The sequence below is a fragment of the Homalodisca vitripennis genome, chromosome 3 (genome assembly GCF_021130785.1).
Source record: "Homalodisca vitripennis isolate AUS2020 chromosome 3, UT_GWSS_2.1, whole genome shotgun sequence".
Classification (NCBI taxonomy): domain Eukaryota; kingdom Metazoa; phylum Arthropoda; class Insecta; order Hemiptera; family Cicadellidae; genus Homalodisca; species Homalodisca vitripennis.
The window spans coordinates 103,889,666-103,907,331 of record NC_060209.1 but is presented as its reverse complement, the minus strand read 5'-3'; positions in this window follow the sequence as shown (position 1 = coordinate 103,907,331).

Here is a 17,666-nt window from a genome sequence, read left to right as displayed (position 1 = left end):
ATCTACGTAAGAATTAAGGAATTTGAGTCTTTTACTATCTACGTGTAAGCAATTTTTGGAATTAACAAGTAGATAGTAATATTAATTACATTACAGGGATAAATTTTAAACTATTTGAAGTTTTTACTTAATTTACAGAGACGTGGTCAGGTGTTATTAAATTTGAAGACGTAATTGAAAACTTTCTGTAACTAAATTATTACATTAATGCATGGATTAAAATGTCTATGTAGTTGATATTATTACGTTAACCATCGGTGTTATGGTAATAAATCCTTATAAATGTATAAAACTCGTTTAAAACGTTGCGTGAACAAGCAAGAAATAATCCAATTGTGGTGAAAGTGGATGGATATCTGAAGTAAATCCACCCATCACAACTGTCAACAGAAACCCTAAAAGGATTTATGCGGCGATTGAGTAAATAAACAATCATGGAAGGAGTTGGTGAGTGTTTCGGAGAATATATGTTTTTTTTAATTATACGATTTTAATTTGTTCAAATCTCTTGTTATAAAATTTGTAACGGCCACGTCGTGCCACTAATATTTTATGGTAAAAGTTAGCATGAATGAACTTTTATATTTTAAAGTTAGTATAACCAATTACGTTTAAATATTGTAGGATTAATAATTATATAACATATAAGAGCAAATCATAGGCCTATTTATATTATGTAATTATCACTAACCTTAACACCACTGATATATGAATATATATGAGCATATACGTGATTATTGCCATTCATAAACCTAAAGATTCGTAAAAATTAGACCCTGAAACACTATTTGAAATTTAATGATGTAATGAACCAAGCACTTTTAATTATTATAACTATTTTTTTAAATAATCTTAAATTCCACAAATTACATTCTATACTGTATACACATTTTGTACGCAATACACACTGCTACTGGGTAGTGGAAAAGAAATTAGTATAGAGAATAAATTATAACTCTTATGGGTTGTAGTATTTGGAATGTTGTTTGAATGGCCTTGTTGAGTCCTGAAATATTTATTGATCATTTATTGGATAGAACTAGCTGTTCAACACTGGCAAGAAATTATATTTCAACATGAATTTTAAATAGTATTTACAGAACAAGATCTTTGGTAAATGCTTCATTGTACGCTATAGTACAGACTAGCTGTAAATATGACATTATTATAACTTTCAAAATTGATTAAGAAATATAAGTGCTCAATAAACAAATTAGTTTAGTTAGTTTTATGGATGTACAGTTCTATATTATAAAATTATAAGTCCGTTCCTGAAAATGATTCTTAGCACTTAGACTCGATAATTGCTTCACAGCCAGACTCAGCGATTAATGTGGTTTACTGTAACGGGAATTTAGCCGCCTTTATAGATTTAGATGCTTGTAGTGTACTGTCCTTTGTTGCTCATAAAATGGTCCATTCAGTCTGGTTTAGGTTTTGTTACATATTTTTGAGAGATTTTTTATTAGGAAGAAATTACAAATTCCTATTAGAACAATTTGATCATTTATTAAATACTAATTAAATTAAATTATTATTATTAATACAAATCAATGAAGCCAGTCGTCTATTAACCCAAAATCATTGATTTTTACACAAAAGACCCCGGTCTAGCGGCATATACTTAGGATTAGCATTTTAACAATATTTTGACAGTGTCCGATTATAAACATTCGATGACAAGAAAATATTTGTGAAAAATACGTATATTTTGCTCCAGATATAATGCAAATTTACTTGCTCACATCGTGTAATCCCTTTTATATGAATATTTTAACATTTAAAGTAGACATTGACGTAAATAATTTTTAGATTGATGAAGTAATATTTTATATTATGATATATATATATATATATATATATTTCGAAATATCAGTCTAATATATTTATAAATCATAGAAAGAAATGATTAGATGGAATAGAAATGTGATCTGTTTTGAACAAAAAGAACACCAATTTATACGCTTATCACTATATTAAATATACTCAAAAATTTTAAATGTTGTACAATCATCCTGATTAAAACCTTATATAGTGAATCTTTAAGAGACTTCAAGGTAACAGCTTTACCGAATGAGTTTTCGTATTAATAATGATTATTAGATTCACAAAGTAAGCTAACGTTACTAGGAACTCATCACATATACGGGTTCACTGAGCGTAATGTATAATTAGTTCAGGATCTACACTCACAGCTTATTGCAATATCACTTTGTCTTTTTTAAGAGACCCCGCAAAGGTAAAGCAATGATTTAACTAATTGAAAATTGAACATGTCTGTAAAAGAAAATTGAAACGTTTTCCGATGTTAATTTGTATTTTATCACAAAATTAACTACTTTCATTATTTACTATAACAAAAGTATATGGCTAGTATTTTTACTGGGGTTATTGCTACGCTAATGGTGTTGCATCAGATTGGACTAACGTTTTTAAAAGAAGTGTCTAAACCCCCTTAAAAGCTTTCTATTTTCCTCCGGAAGAATCGAACTCGTGGCCTCTCAGTTCTAGCCTGAGCATTATCACTGAGATATATGAAAAAGGAAAACATTAAATTAACAATTTTTTTAAAATGATTATGAACAAATAAATCTTTAAATTTTCATATAAGTAAATTTCATCAAAGAGGAACCTATATTTTATTACCCTTGCGACGTTTTCATAAAATCTCCAATGTTTCAGTTACTAGAGTTTGAACATATTGAAAGGCTGCACTTGGAAACCTGATACTATATTTTCCTGAAAACATTTCTCATAACAGGTCATAAATAGAATTCAAATTTCACAAAATTTCATCTTTATAACTTTATTCAGACTCAATATGTAAAATTTCCTAAACAAATCACAATGAGACAGACATATGGTAAAACATGCAAAACACGTCAATAACTTACTGTATATACGATATATATATATATATATATATATATATATATATATATATATATAAAACTTCGTAATTTTTGTATCTGAAAATTAATGCTGTGAAATTTGATAGAGTAATTAATGAGTACTCTATATTTTTCAGTTTCAAAACAAATTTCAATGGATTTTATACAGTTATTACAATAATTCCACTGAAATGCCTTATGGTAACCATTATATTTGTGATATATTGTATATAGTTCTGTTTTTTTTTGCAGGAGGAAAACAATTATAGATGATTTAAAATGACATTTCATGAATACTTAGTATTAAGTATTAATAAGTATTATTTGTATATAAATGAATATATGTTCTAAATATTGTAGCGCTTTTTTAACTAAAGAAAGGAAACCATCTGGAACGACCTTTTGATATTTGGTAGAATTTAAATAGCATATTATATTCATTTAATGTATAATTATTGAAATGTGTAACTTATTACCGTTATAAAATATATTTTTAATGGAGTTTATTCTTCATTATTACCGAAAATAATGAGTTTATTACCTTACAGGATCCATTATTTTAACTCTAGGAAAACGTGTAAAACTGGGATAGGAATAAAAGCATTGATTAAATATAGCAGAAAAATTACAGTAATTTATAGTATAAGCATAGCAATAAAATTACTATAATTTAAAATTTTTAATTACTATAATTAACCTATAAAAAACTTAAAACAAAAGTTTATTTCGTCAACAGACAGGAAAAGATTTAGTTTAAAATGAAACAAGCCCTTTTTTAACGCATTGTGATGAGTTTGCGTTATTGTTACTAATGAACTTTTTTACAAACAGTAATATAGAATCATTAATTTACAGTAATGCTCAACAAGGTTGAGAATAAGTAATTTATATATATATATATATATATATATATATATATATATATATATATATACATGATACCCATATATATATATATATATATTAATATTACCCATAATATTATTCCACACTTCAGCTTAGAAACGATAAACGGTTATCGAGTTAGGTACAAAGGACTGACAATTTGCCAGCAACTTACTCGCGGTGTGGTGGGTTGAGCCAGCTCCCGCGGGAGAATAACCTTAACTCGGTATTCATGCAAAGCAAATTACTTACAATATAAAGAAACTTTTTCTAATGCAAAACCGTCTCATGAAATTATATAATAATTTATATCCTAATAGGAAAATAAAACATATGCAATTATGTTTCTTACGTAAATCTTATTTTGTAGCACGTAAGGTAATCTTCAGTTATAGTACATACATATTTTTACCTTCAAATTATCTTAGTATTTTTAAAATGCTTCAAATAAGTTGTTAATATTTTCACTCTTAGTCCATTTTCAGGGCCATGCAAAATTCAAATACGAATTCTGTCTAAAATAACATAAACCGGTTTTTCCCTGATGTAAAATAAAATTTTACACGTTCCTACGACCTTTTAGGAGCCATCTCCAATTGAATGAAAAATATGTATGAGATGTATACGAAGTAAATCTTAAAATTTAAACAGAAAAATGTATCCAAACCATTGAAAAATCTACCTATAAGGTTTATTTTTTAAGTAAAAAATTAAATCTATGCAAATAAATTGAAAATATATTCTTGAAACGAAATGTAAAAAATTCATAGGCCAATTTCCCAAATTTTGATTAAAGTTCTTAAGTAAAATATAATTTACTAAATAGCCAAATTCGTCCTATATATAAGTGAAACCATATAAAATAAACCCTGTTAAATCTCTATTTTTTTCTAGCATTTAAAGAATATAATATACAAGTAAATGGGTTATACCTAATTTAATAAACTCCCTAAATATTAAAATCACATTTTAATATTTCTATTAAATTAAATAAAAATCGTTGAAATTTTAGGGGTTTAAATTATTTTAAAAGTATTTGTACTAGAAATACTTAAAATGGCAATTAGAGGTGTATATTAGATAAACTAAACGGGGAAAATGAAGAGAACATTATGATCGTTTTTAATAAATGTTTTAGTATATTAAATGTATTTAAAATTTCCTGATCTTATTTTTAATTATGATAAAAGTTGGATGTATGAAAATTGTAAACGGTTTGACTAATTCTAACAAAATTCTTATCCTACAAATTTAATCATAAAACATATTTATCTTTAATGTCTTACTAGTAATAATTATTAATTATAAAATGTTTTTTTATTTTTTTATTTAAACTTTTTAGTATCTACAACATTCCAAATTAATTCAGTAAATGAAATTTAAAATTCTCTAACTGTACAGTAATTGTTAAACCAAATTTGTCTTTACATAAACGGTTCATCCGTCTTGAGAATTTATTGACTTCTGAGTGTGACTTTTTCTATAATAGCTTCAAATAAACACGTAAGAGGGCCTTGTGCTCCAGTACTGTGCTTCTGATGCGTTTGTGGAGTTCTTCCTACATTGTTCACTGAAAATAATCCACACCCATTAATCAATAAATGTTTATTTTGTAATTACATTTATTACTAACTGTATTATTACAGCGGTTCGCACTTTTGTACCAGTTATACTATTTTTGCTTAACACATTTTTTTACTAGTATGATTTATTCATTGTTTTTTTTTCACCACTCCTATCTAAATAATGCTACCCAATTACTTTAAGCAAAATTAATTGTTTAGTTTGGTATTTCTGTTTTTTTTGTGTTCTACTTGAATAAATATAACTGTCCCTATTGTTTATTTTATATAGGCTAGTGTTTATTTTTACTATTAATAGTTGTGTGTTTTGGTTGTAATCGTATTATGAAAATGTGTCTATTTTTTGTAGGTTCTTTTATATTTTGCCATTGCAAATGTACTGAATGTGGGTTTGCTGTTATCGTACATAGATCAATAAAATAAAATACAAAGAGACATTATTTTTAATAGAGCTTGAGATTCATCTTATTGATTATGACTAAGCAGACTAATTCTATAGTTCTGTTTAAATTTAATTGTAAACTTTTGTCATTGTCATCCACTATTACATTTGTATACTCGAAATATGTACACAATATATAAATTTACACTATATTTCTAATTTCCGAATATAATATATTGACACTATATTGATGTAGTTACCTAGAAAACATTAACGGTTGATATTTGTGGCTCCACTGAGTTTATCATACATGTTATTCATGGTGGAGGGTCTCTGATTAATGCCATCTTGTATAGATTATGTTGATTTTAATAACCAAATTGCTACCTTAAATTAGGAGAAATATTATACATTCTACTAACTTATTGTTTAAATGTTTATGAAATCAATAACACAATGGACTTGGGGCTCTCAAAATGCTTTATAAGGTTTTTGTAACTAGGTAAGTAATGTTGTTGATATTTAATCTTTTGTTATAATATTATTGAGACTTTAAAAGTTTTGTTCTTGGTTAGGACCAAGAACCGTAGGCGGCAATGTTCATATAACTCAGGGAACAAGAGGGGATAATATATTTCAATGAAATAAAAGTTAGAATTTGTCTAACTATATAAAAAAGAACAAACATGTACTAAAATACACAAAGTATTCAAAAGGTACAAGCTAATGTTTTTTAATAATCTTAGGGGTTGTAAAGCTTTCATATTACGGTAACTATAAAGGGGATGAAGTTTTAGAGTTAATATTTTTTATGTTTAAGACATATTGTTAATTTTTTAAATCTCTTTATGAGGATCTAATTAAGATATAAAGTTCTGACCTTCATCTTTTTATAGTTTTTGAGAAAATGAAAAAATGTATAACATAAACTTTTACTTTTCGGAATTTGATATTAAAAAACTAAACATCTATTTTCAACGTTTTTTGTTTAAAATAAAAGTTTCTTATACCCCTTAGAACTTCAATTATTTCTATAATCATTATTTCAATGCTAGTATATATTTCAACAACGGAATGTGTGTTAATGAGACGTTTCATATGAAAAACCTCTTATGATTCTAAGACTACAAATCCCTAAAAATTATTGAAATTTAACATTAATCTTTTGTGCTACAAATAAGATGGCTGTTTGTGTATCGTTCTCATAACATACATTTTTTTCTTTCGGTTTAAAAAACAAAACTGCATTATGTAGAAAGGTTCCTTATCAGTGCTGTAGTAAGCCAAATGCGTTTGCAATAGAATAATATTTTGCTATTAGTGCCCTCTTGACGTTTATAAGATCATTATTCTTATATTTTCTAGAAGTATCAATTTTACATTCTAAAAACCTAGAAAATGCGTTTAGAAGATTATCGCAATGAAGGTTTAGCAATGACTCAACACATCAGCATGTCAAAATAGTTGAGACCTTTCAAGTGACAAAAATGTTTATTGTTTCCGGTTTTTGCAAGCATCAATTTAAAGTGGCCGAGCTCGATAATGCGATGCCGGATTTCGCTGAGTAAAGTACCGTAGGGATTGTAATAACAATTTCAAAATAGTTAGTACCTTTTAATTTATTTGGAACAATACTGGAGTTTTTGTTACTTGACTTTAAAAACTTTCATAAGATTTTGTTACTATTAAAGGAAATCACACCATTATTTTTAAATTTCTCTCTAATTTATCAATACCTGTATTTTATATCTGTATTTTTACTACTTTTTGGGTTAATAACTTTAACTATGTTAACTTTTCTTGAAATGATGAGTACATGATCAGCCAAAGCCATTAGTGACACCCTTTTCTGAACAGCATGTGTGTGTTAGTTTTAAACGTGAAGCTAAGGTGTATTTACACAATTTCCAAAAATATAAGATAATATCAACAAAAAATGGATTTTATAGAAAGCTTTCAAGTTATTTACGTTTGATTATGTATTACATACAAATTGTCAGAAAAATATAAAAATTAACGTAAACACAATGAGTAAAACCAATGGTGATGTGGCCGGCAGATTGAGCAAATAGGAAGCACTCTCAGGCTATCATCAATGTTTACAATGCCATTAGCCCGTTACACCTTTCACTCTCTAATAATACTACATCTCTACACGGTGTGGTAATAAAAGGTACATGTTGTATATTATTGTTCCAAGTATACAACACGCAAATAGTCATTGTTGATTTATAAAACTATCAGCAACAAAATCATTTTTGTTAACTTCTGCCACCACACTCAACTCTAATCATACATAACATATATATAGTCTGTAGGCCTATTATTTATGCTTTGATTATAATGTATAATTTTACAAATAATCCTTTATAAATTTAGGATGTAGACTGGAGAAGCATACAAATTATCATTATATATATATACAAAGTTTTACACACATAGGTTTATGGAATAATCATTGAAATATTGTTCTTTGAAAATCATAATGAATTATATCCTGTTTAATAAACACAGGGAGACTCAAATGTTGTAACAATAGTGGAATTTTATATTATCTTGACTTTAACATTCTTATCACTCATATCTCAAACGGTATAATTACTGTGTTTTGTTATTTGAGTTTAAAAGAAATGTGATTTATTCATACGAATCAGTAAAATTTTACAGTTTATTATTCATATCTTATCCAAAGGAATTATTTCTCTCGCATCATGAATTTTCTACATATTATTAGACAACATGAACCTTAGACATATTTAGTTACGTAGATGTGATAAAAAACAGCCTGTTGTGATGTGTGTCTTACAGCTTAAGATTTTGGGACATCTTATCTAAGTATAAGCTTTAAAGTGTAATAATAACACAAAATAAAATTTTCAGAATTCTTTTATGGATTTCAACCATAGTTTCGTAGAAGGGTTCCTTCACTGAGCGAAAGCAATAAATGTCTTTATGACTACACATTATGCCTATCTTTATGCTTTTGAGATCGTACTGTAGACTAAAATACGAGCTAGTCCGCCAATAAAGGCTACTGGCAGAAATAACTATTGCACTAAACAGCACAAACAACAGCGATTAATCATTTGCCGTCTCATGTGTAAAATCACTATACAGCGTCCCTAAGAAACGCGTCAATTACACTAAAACTTCAAATCTTGATTTAGGTATCTAAAGCCTTATCCATTGAAGAGTTTATATTAAGCATAATTGAAATTTATTCAAAACAAACTCCTAAAGCCAATTCTTGTATAGTTCGATTTATATTTTTGCTAATATTAGTAAGAACCTTAATTTGCTCAATTTATAAATATACACTCATGACATATTGAATATAATCTTGCAAGATTTCTATGTATTAAATAATATTTGTATTACTACAACTATAACGGAAAATATGATAAAATATAAGAGAGATAGAGGCACGCTGTAGTTGTTGAACAGTAGACTATGAGATAGTGTGGTTACAGTGTATCGTAGTATTTACTGTGGTTGGTGCGGTTTCTCTTTACTTTACAGTAAGTTCTAATGGAGCAATTGGTTTTGTCTGTGTAACTAGTTAAACTATACGGTTTACCCTACATGACCACTCAGAATGTATTTTTGTCACATGACTTTAGTTTTCTATATTACGAGTGGCGGCCAACTTGGCTTTAGCTCCATAAGAACAATGTTGCACTTTATACACAATTACGACCTTTTTTGTCTCACAGTTATAAGAATTTAAGCTTTAATTTTAAAGCTATGATTAATCTAAATAATTCGTACCTAAATCGTTTAAATATTTAAAAAAATATAAACTTTAGAGTAAACCATAAAAAGCGTACGAATCCGTATTAATAATATCTGTAAAATAAGTTATGTCCCAAAATTGTACAGCAGCAATAAGGGGAAAAAATTATTTTAAATTTAACACTGTCATTTTTGGGATAACTCGAGATTGATTACAGCCTTAATCTAATTATTTCAATAGTTTTCAACAAAGGCTTTCATAGTATCATGTTTTATATACGATTATAATAGTCTGCAATAATTTAATCACCAGTTTCCTGCCATATTTAAAAACGTGGAAAGAATATTTCATTGTCTACAACAGACTTCAGAGATACCAGTGTCAAATATTTTCGGTTAGAACTACAAAATTACCGTGGAGTCGTTGTTTATGACCTTCCGGCCCTCCTCCATAGATTAAGCCAAGTTCCTTTCGTTCTTATCTCGAATAATCAGCCTCTCTTTATCCCACAATTTCCCATCTCATTGGAATCAATAAATTTGATATAGTCACGTGCACTTCAGTGATATAATATAGGCTGGTTTAACAAAAAGCCTATATAATTCATACGAGTAACCATAATCGTTTATGTCAATAAACCCGTATCACACCAGGTAATAAATTGAGAAACGAACATTCTTTGTGAGGAAATCAACTTAGCAACTTTTTTATAAAGGTACAGTAGCCTGTTTATGACGTGAAATCTACGTTATTTATTATTTTTTGACAAAAAGGTTAAGCTGTTAATATATAAATGTAATAACATTTCTTTTTAATTATACTTTCAATTTTGTAGAATACGTTTCAGATGAAGTAATATATCTAATAGAAAATAAACAGTCGTTGGTTTAATGTTTTATACACTTATAAACCATATATTGTCTAATGTTTAGGACAACAAAATTCTTGAAATAATAAGCAGTAGAATAAATAATGAATAGCAGAGAGAGAGAGGTATAGAATGAAAGTGTAGACATATTAGTCAGTAGGGTTCCTTAAAACTGTGTGGGATAGTGTCATAAATAAGTTTTGTGGTCATGCTCAAGATAGCTCATGTCTAGTTAAGTAAGACAAAATGTTACGGCAACCTGTTCCTATATAAGACTTATTATATAAATACTGAGTATATCCTTAAGGAATCATAGTATACTATTTGCACGAGAAAATAATATAAAATTTATTTTTCAAAATTAGGATACTTTATAAATTTCATATACAGCTGTTTAAAGATAGTTTAGCAGTGAAATAAATCAGTCAATCATATTATGTAGTCGTTGACATGTTACATGACGTGTGTAAAATGTCCAATTACAATCATATAGATTACTGGCAGATAGCCATCGCTTTGAAAGCATTTTCTTGGTGCCAGTGAAACCATGGAATAATTCGTTTTATTGACTAAATACTAAATATTTCAGATATAAGTCATAGTCACTAAAAGATATTTCAGTCACCTAGTCCATAATATATTTGAGTTTAAACAACAGTGTTATAGGATCCTTGAAGACGGAGAGTGAAAAAATGTCATAAGTAACAGTGAAATAACTGAAATTTCACTTTAAAATTTTATTATTTTTGTTGAATAGTTTCATCGATTTCAGTATGTGGATTTCAGTATCGATTTCACTTGAAGAATTTAAGGCTAGGGTGAAAATGTCCATATTATTAGGTTTTTAGTAATAAATAGTGGTACTCTATGTAGTTTAGAAACGGAAGGTTCCGATGATAAGCAAAGTTGCTAATGACACTTATTTTAAGGTTAGTTCTTGAATGGATGATTCTGGTTGGAAATAATTATACTTCCAATACCAAGGTTATGTTTGTCTTGTTGCCCTGATCAACAAGACATATACATACGCATGTTTTAGGACTTAATTCTGTAAAAAACAAAAACAAAACAAAAAACTACTAAGATGGGTATCATAACAGTCTTTAAATCTGTGGTAAAAGCTAGATAGTACAGCTGTCTTTGATATCTGCATTACAGTATTGGTCCTACACTGCATAACTAATATGTATTTACATGCATATTTAAAAGTATATAAATATTTAAATTTTCTTATCCTGATATTTTCATAGTATACTCTGTAGATATTTTCATAATAGCTCAATAGCTATTAAAGAAATGTTGTAAAATGAAGCGTTACTTTCAACCTTACTTGATGCTTGGAATAATACAAATGAAAACAAATTTATAAGTAGAATTAAAATAATTTAAAATTTTGATAGTTTTGTCATAATAAAATGTTCACACAGAAAATTTGAATAAATTTAACATGTTCTCTCAATTAATAACACCAATCCATTCCTCAAGGAAATTTTTAGTAAAACACAGTTATTGAAGTTTACCCCCCTGACGTAGAAATAAACTTTGAAAATCAGGTAATATATTTTATTGGACATAATATTTTTTTAGACATTTCCACACAAACTTGTGGAAGTATTAATATGGAAAATCACATACATAAACACGTAATTACGTTTTAAAAGCCTATCTAATTATAATGAAAATTTAATTGAATTTAAAAAAAAAACGTTAGTATATTACCCATCTAATTACCGCAAGATCATAAACGGGTCAATAATGGTCATTGTGAGAAAATACCATATCCATTCTTGCCATTGAATTATACCTGTCATATCATAACTCAATTGGACTATAGTTTTTTTAAAATATTCATGAGTAAAGTCGTTAATATTGTAAATGAGTATATATTAATTACGAGTGGTCTTGCTCCAACAGTTCTACGATTATAAAATACTAAAAATATTACAAGAAACATAACGGTTTACTATTACATTAAATAATAGTTAATATCCATCTATAATCAAGTTTCCACAATAAAGAGTAAGTTAACTCATGCAGAGTCTTTCATTGCATTTGGATTTGAACACTTGACTATAAACTACGTCTCTGAAGGTACTGCCGACAATATGCTGTGGAAGAATCTCCAAGATTCATGAAATATTCAGCCTCTGAAAAGCATTTCCACATTCCACTTCCCTTCTTGTATTATATTTGTTGTTGTTTTTTAAGCGTATCCAAAAGGCAAGATTCTTAGTAGTTTTAAACCATTTCTCAAAGTATATGAATTTAAAATGTTCATTTTCATATTAGTACCATTTATTAGAACTTGCAGAACATTTAGAACAAACGAACGAATTCATTTAATACTAGCAGTTGCCTGTGGCTTCGCCCGTAGTTCCCTTGCATTGCATCTAACATCCCCTGTTCAAAAATACTTAGAAAAGTAAAAAAGGTAAATTTCGTAATTTTTATATTATTTATTATTATTTTTAACAGTGGAAACAAATTTATTATTCATTATTTGATTGAATAGTTTCAAAGATTTCAGTAATATTGAAACTATTTTTACCAATGTGAAGAACCCCAAAGTTCTTAGCTATCTTAGTGGAAGCATTTATAATACAATGAATTGCAAAATAGACGCAATATACCTTGGCGATTGTATATCTTTAAATAATATATGTAGCGTCAAGTGTATTGCTTTATAATTTCCCTTGCAGATACCAGCAGCGTCGCACGCAATTTCATAAGCTTAGCACGTGTATGAGCATCTCTAGTTCGAGGAATTATATTTTTACGTAAGTTCAATACTTTCTTCAAATAACGTAGGCAACATATACAACATCAACTTTTTAATATTTAACATAGGTAATTAGGACGGAAGTCATAAATACTTCAATAGTACGTATATAGGGCCATTCAATAATATGTGGGACAAGTGTTATAGTCCAAACCCTTATACATTTTAAACAAAGCCTCATATTTCAGTCATAAAAAGTTAATTAATGGAAAACTTTGAGGGAATCACCTGATCCATTATGAAATAGTTTGAATTCAAGTTTCAAGATCAAAGTTTTGAGGCCCTAAAGTTGGAAAGCCAAACATTAACAATGAAACAAATAAATGTCACTGAATTATTCCATAATTAATAGGTCTAACAAATTAAGTAATGCTTGACCTATGTTAGCCTAAAGATGAAAAACTTATGAAGCCCGTATAAATCTAAGTGAATGTACTTGTGATGAAATATGATATAGTCCTATGGTAATTTTGAAATCGGAAATAGACATATTTAGGGTGAATTTGATTTCAAAGTACATTCTTAAGTAGTTCAAATGATAAATAAACTCTGAGCCAGCCTCCCCAGACAAAGAAGGTAGGGGGTGGCACACCCTTATATCTAGACTGACAAGAACCTTTGAGTCTTTGGGAAAAAACCCACCAACTCCAACAGTCATCTCCCGCAGTAAACAAGACCTTATTTACCCTTGCGCCTTTGAATTCGAAATTTGCGGTTAGCGATTTACCACTCCTGGACATCCATAAGGTTGCCCACATTTAAGTGACACGTGGGCTTTTGCTGTACCCAGTTTACGTTCAACCGGAAGATAAGCCAATGAGTAGTGAACCCTCCTGGGGGAAGAGTTTACTTCGATTGAAAAATTATACTTCTTGACATTGTAATATACTTCCGGTCAAGAATATTTACAGTGCCGGCAACACGTGTGCCAAATTTCATCTTTCTAGGTCACCGGGTAGTTAAAAAACACAGCATATTTCGTCTAGAAGTTTACCTTTATGGATTATCTTCATGAAAATTCTTTAGTGTTTGCATTCAAGCCATGAGACATACGTGAGCTATATTTAAACTTTCTGAGTTATTAGGAAGTAGTTAAATAATTATTTATATTTCAAGAAATGTTATTGGCCTAAAGAATTCAGTTAAATGAGGTCAGACTTAAAGATAATCGGCTAAACAGGCGGGGACATATAAATGATAATATAGGTGTCTGTCAGTGTAATTTTCCAAATAGCTCTAGTCAGAAATTAGCACAGTCACAACCTCACAATCATTTTAATGTTCAAGGCTCACAGCATACTGATCCGTATCAACTAAGTTATCTATTTTCACTCGAACCACTAAACATTAGATTTCTCTATACGGCTGCTTTTCATTGATTTTCTCACATCAAAATAGGCTTATTGAGAATCTCTCAATGAATGCGTTTTCACCATTGCAGCACGCGTAAAATGTTGTACGGATGTGATAACATGCCTCGTTGTTTGGGCTTCATCACATACTGTCCCTGACAGCGACATACCCACTATCATCGTTTGTTGTTCTGATAAATTCCTGCATGTTCGGCAAACATTCTTCTTATGATAGGATAGTACTAAATCAATACTAAAACAAAAGTTTTTAAAGCTTTTCCTCTATGGAAACTTTGAAACTGTGTATTTGAACGGTAAAAACTTAAGAAAGATTTAACTTACTTGGTTGGCAATTAGTATGTTTTTTATGACATCTCTATACATAAAAAACAAAGCCGTTATTCAGTCAATTATCACTAACGCTCCAACTTTTCGGTATCCCAGAAAGATGAAATTTTGCACACGTATGTCTCTGCGCCTATAGATAAAGACTAAAACATTTTCATAAAGATCGACATCTACAGGTATTGCTAAGGAGGTTTCAACTCTTATATATCGTTTTTCAACTTATAGATGTCCTATAAAAAGTAAATTTGACAAACATGCGCCTTATGCTATTACAACAGAAATAAAAGATCGCTTATGAATGGGTTTAAACCCTGAAAATAACTGTATTTTTGTTTTTTAAATTTAAAAATGCTCTAATATTAAACTTTGACACTTGTGTCTCATGAATTACAAAGAAAATCAAAAGAAATTTCATAAAAATAAAATGAACAGAGGTAGAGTTGGGGATATGAACAAAGCCAATATCATTTAAAACTTGTTTCACCTACATCTCAATGCCAAGATATATGGAATTTAACAAGCACGCAACTCGTGATTCACACAGAAAGTAAAATCGTTAAATTAAACTTCTGCAGTCCTTAAAGTCTTAGAAACTAGTTATTCATACTCTTATCAGGCAAATAACATAATTGCCATGTAGATTATTCACCTATAGGAGTTTCTGCAAACAATAGAACCACTATATTTAATGTTGTGTAATTAACCAATCTCAAACAAACATTACATTTTAGAAATATGTTTTTCATGAAGGACATTCCAAACTAAAATTTAATGTTTAGTTTAAAAATACGTAGGGATTGGAATGAGATTTTTACTTTCTATATATATTAGTTTTTTACCTCACCGATGTCCAAAAATTATGTATTATGTTTTCAACGCACAAATGAAATAAATTTAATTTTGATCATTCATCAACAGGGATTTAAATAGAGTTGAAATCCCTTAAAAACTACTTTTTCTGTCAAAACAACACCTTATTTTCTCATAAGGATGCTACTAGTCATAAAAATGGTGCATTGGGAGTAACTCGGACCTGAAGATTATTACAAGAGCCGAACAGTTTGTTAAGATTCTCTTTAAGAGAGATGAGTACGATTCTCAAACCGAATACGTTTATTTTTTTATTTAGGATATAGTACGAAAAGCTTTAGTATGGCGTGTGTGTAATATAATTAATCCGAACGAGAAATGCTTCTACACACACTAAACCTAAAGTAATACTGAGGTAAAACGTACATAAGTATGTCTATTTTCGAAACGCAATATTTACTATACGGCTCCATCGTATTATACCATAAGGGCTGTCTCTAAGATTACTACGGATTTATTATTCCTCTTATCTGGTTATATTCCTTATTTAAAAATGGCATTAATCAAAATTGGTGCAATCTTCGACTTCAAACCCTCCAAAAAAATTAAACCAATTATTTGCATGGGATTTTATTATGCCATTATAATGGATATACGTGTGAAATACTCTATATTCAATATAAATCGCTCTCACACCAAAATTAAAAACGTTTTTCAACTACTTGGGGGCTTATAGTAGTTGAAATTTCGTACAAAAATCATAATATCGAAAACAATACATTTATGAGACATTTGCTGCTGTAAGGCTAACAGGCCTTCGGAAATATGTATCATTACAATCTTAAAACTTATTACACTACATTTTGATTCGATTACTTTTTCAGGCATCACAAAACGTATACCATGGGAATAAGAAGGTACAAAACATTCTTATACAGAAATTAATGTATACTAAAAATTATCTAAAGTAACTAGTGTTTCAAATTTTCTAAAATATATACGAGACGGCTGTAAGAAACATGCTTAACACATCAGAGATTGTAAGAGAATGTGGGGAAATGACGCGCTTACTAATATTATGCTAGATTTTGACCCCTAAAAGATATACCTCTATAGTAGAAATGTAGTTTTCTATCTTTTAATTATGAAATAATTAAAATATGTTAAATCCTGTAATCCTTTCAGTATTAAATTACCTTTAGAAAATATGTTAGTTTAACCTTTTTTTAAGTTTGTTTTAAACTATTACAAATACTAAAATTGTTATAAAATTTTGTTGTAAGTGTCACCACAATTTTTGAAATAGTAGTAAAATATTATAATATAAATATACAGTACAGTACAATTCTGATACTAACATATTTTTTATGCATTGTCTATATTTCCACTAAAATAATACTAGATAGTAAACAGATCATTGGTTGTCATTTGTAAAGCTTAAAACTTAATAAAAACTAACATCTAACAAGGTGTATGCACTAATATACACAAATTGATGAGGCAATATTGAACAACACCTTCGGCTCCGGACTGTCGCGACAAATATCCTGGCTCCCGTCTTTTGCATTTATCCCTTCCACGCTTCATTGCAACCATATTCCACGAGAAACTTTCATTTTAACATTTTTTCTGCTAAATAAAATAAAAAATATGGTTTATTTAAATTGAAATTTCTGAATTTTCTTTTACATTTTAGTGACTTTTACAATTAATAGTCCATAATATAAGAAAAATTATGTTACTCTATGTACACAAAATATTGTAAACAGTTTACTAAAAACTAAATAGATAATCATACAGTGGTCCAAGTCACACAAGAAAATCATTGAGTTAATGAGATTGAGTTAATCAAAGAGTTAATGTAGAAGATGTTTACGTTTCAGGAAAATGCTATTCGTTATCCCTTTTTAGTGAAAAACTGGTTATACGAAAATATGTTGAAACTAACTCTACATAAGCTACATATAATTCAATAACGTATTAATACTGTAGGAATGTAACCTTAAGGAAGACTAATATAATTCACTGAGTGGAA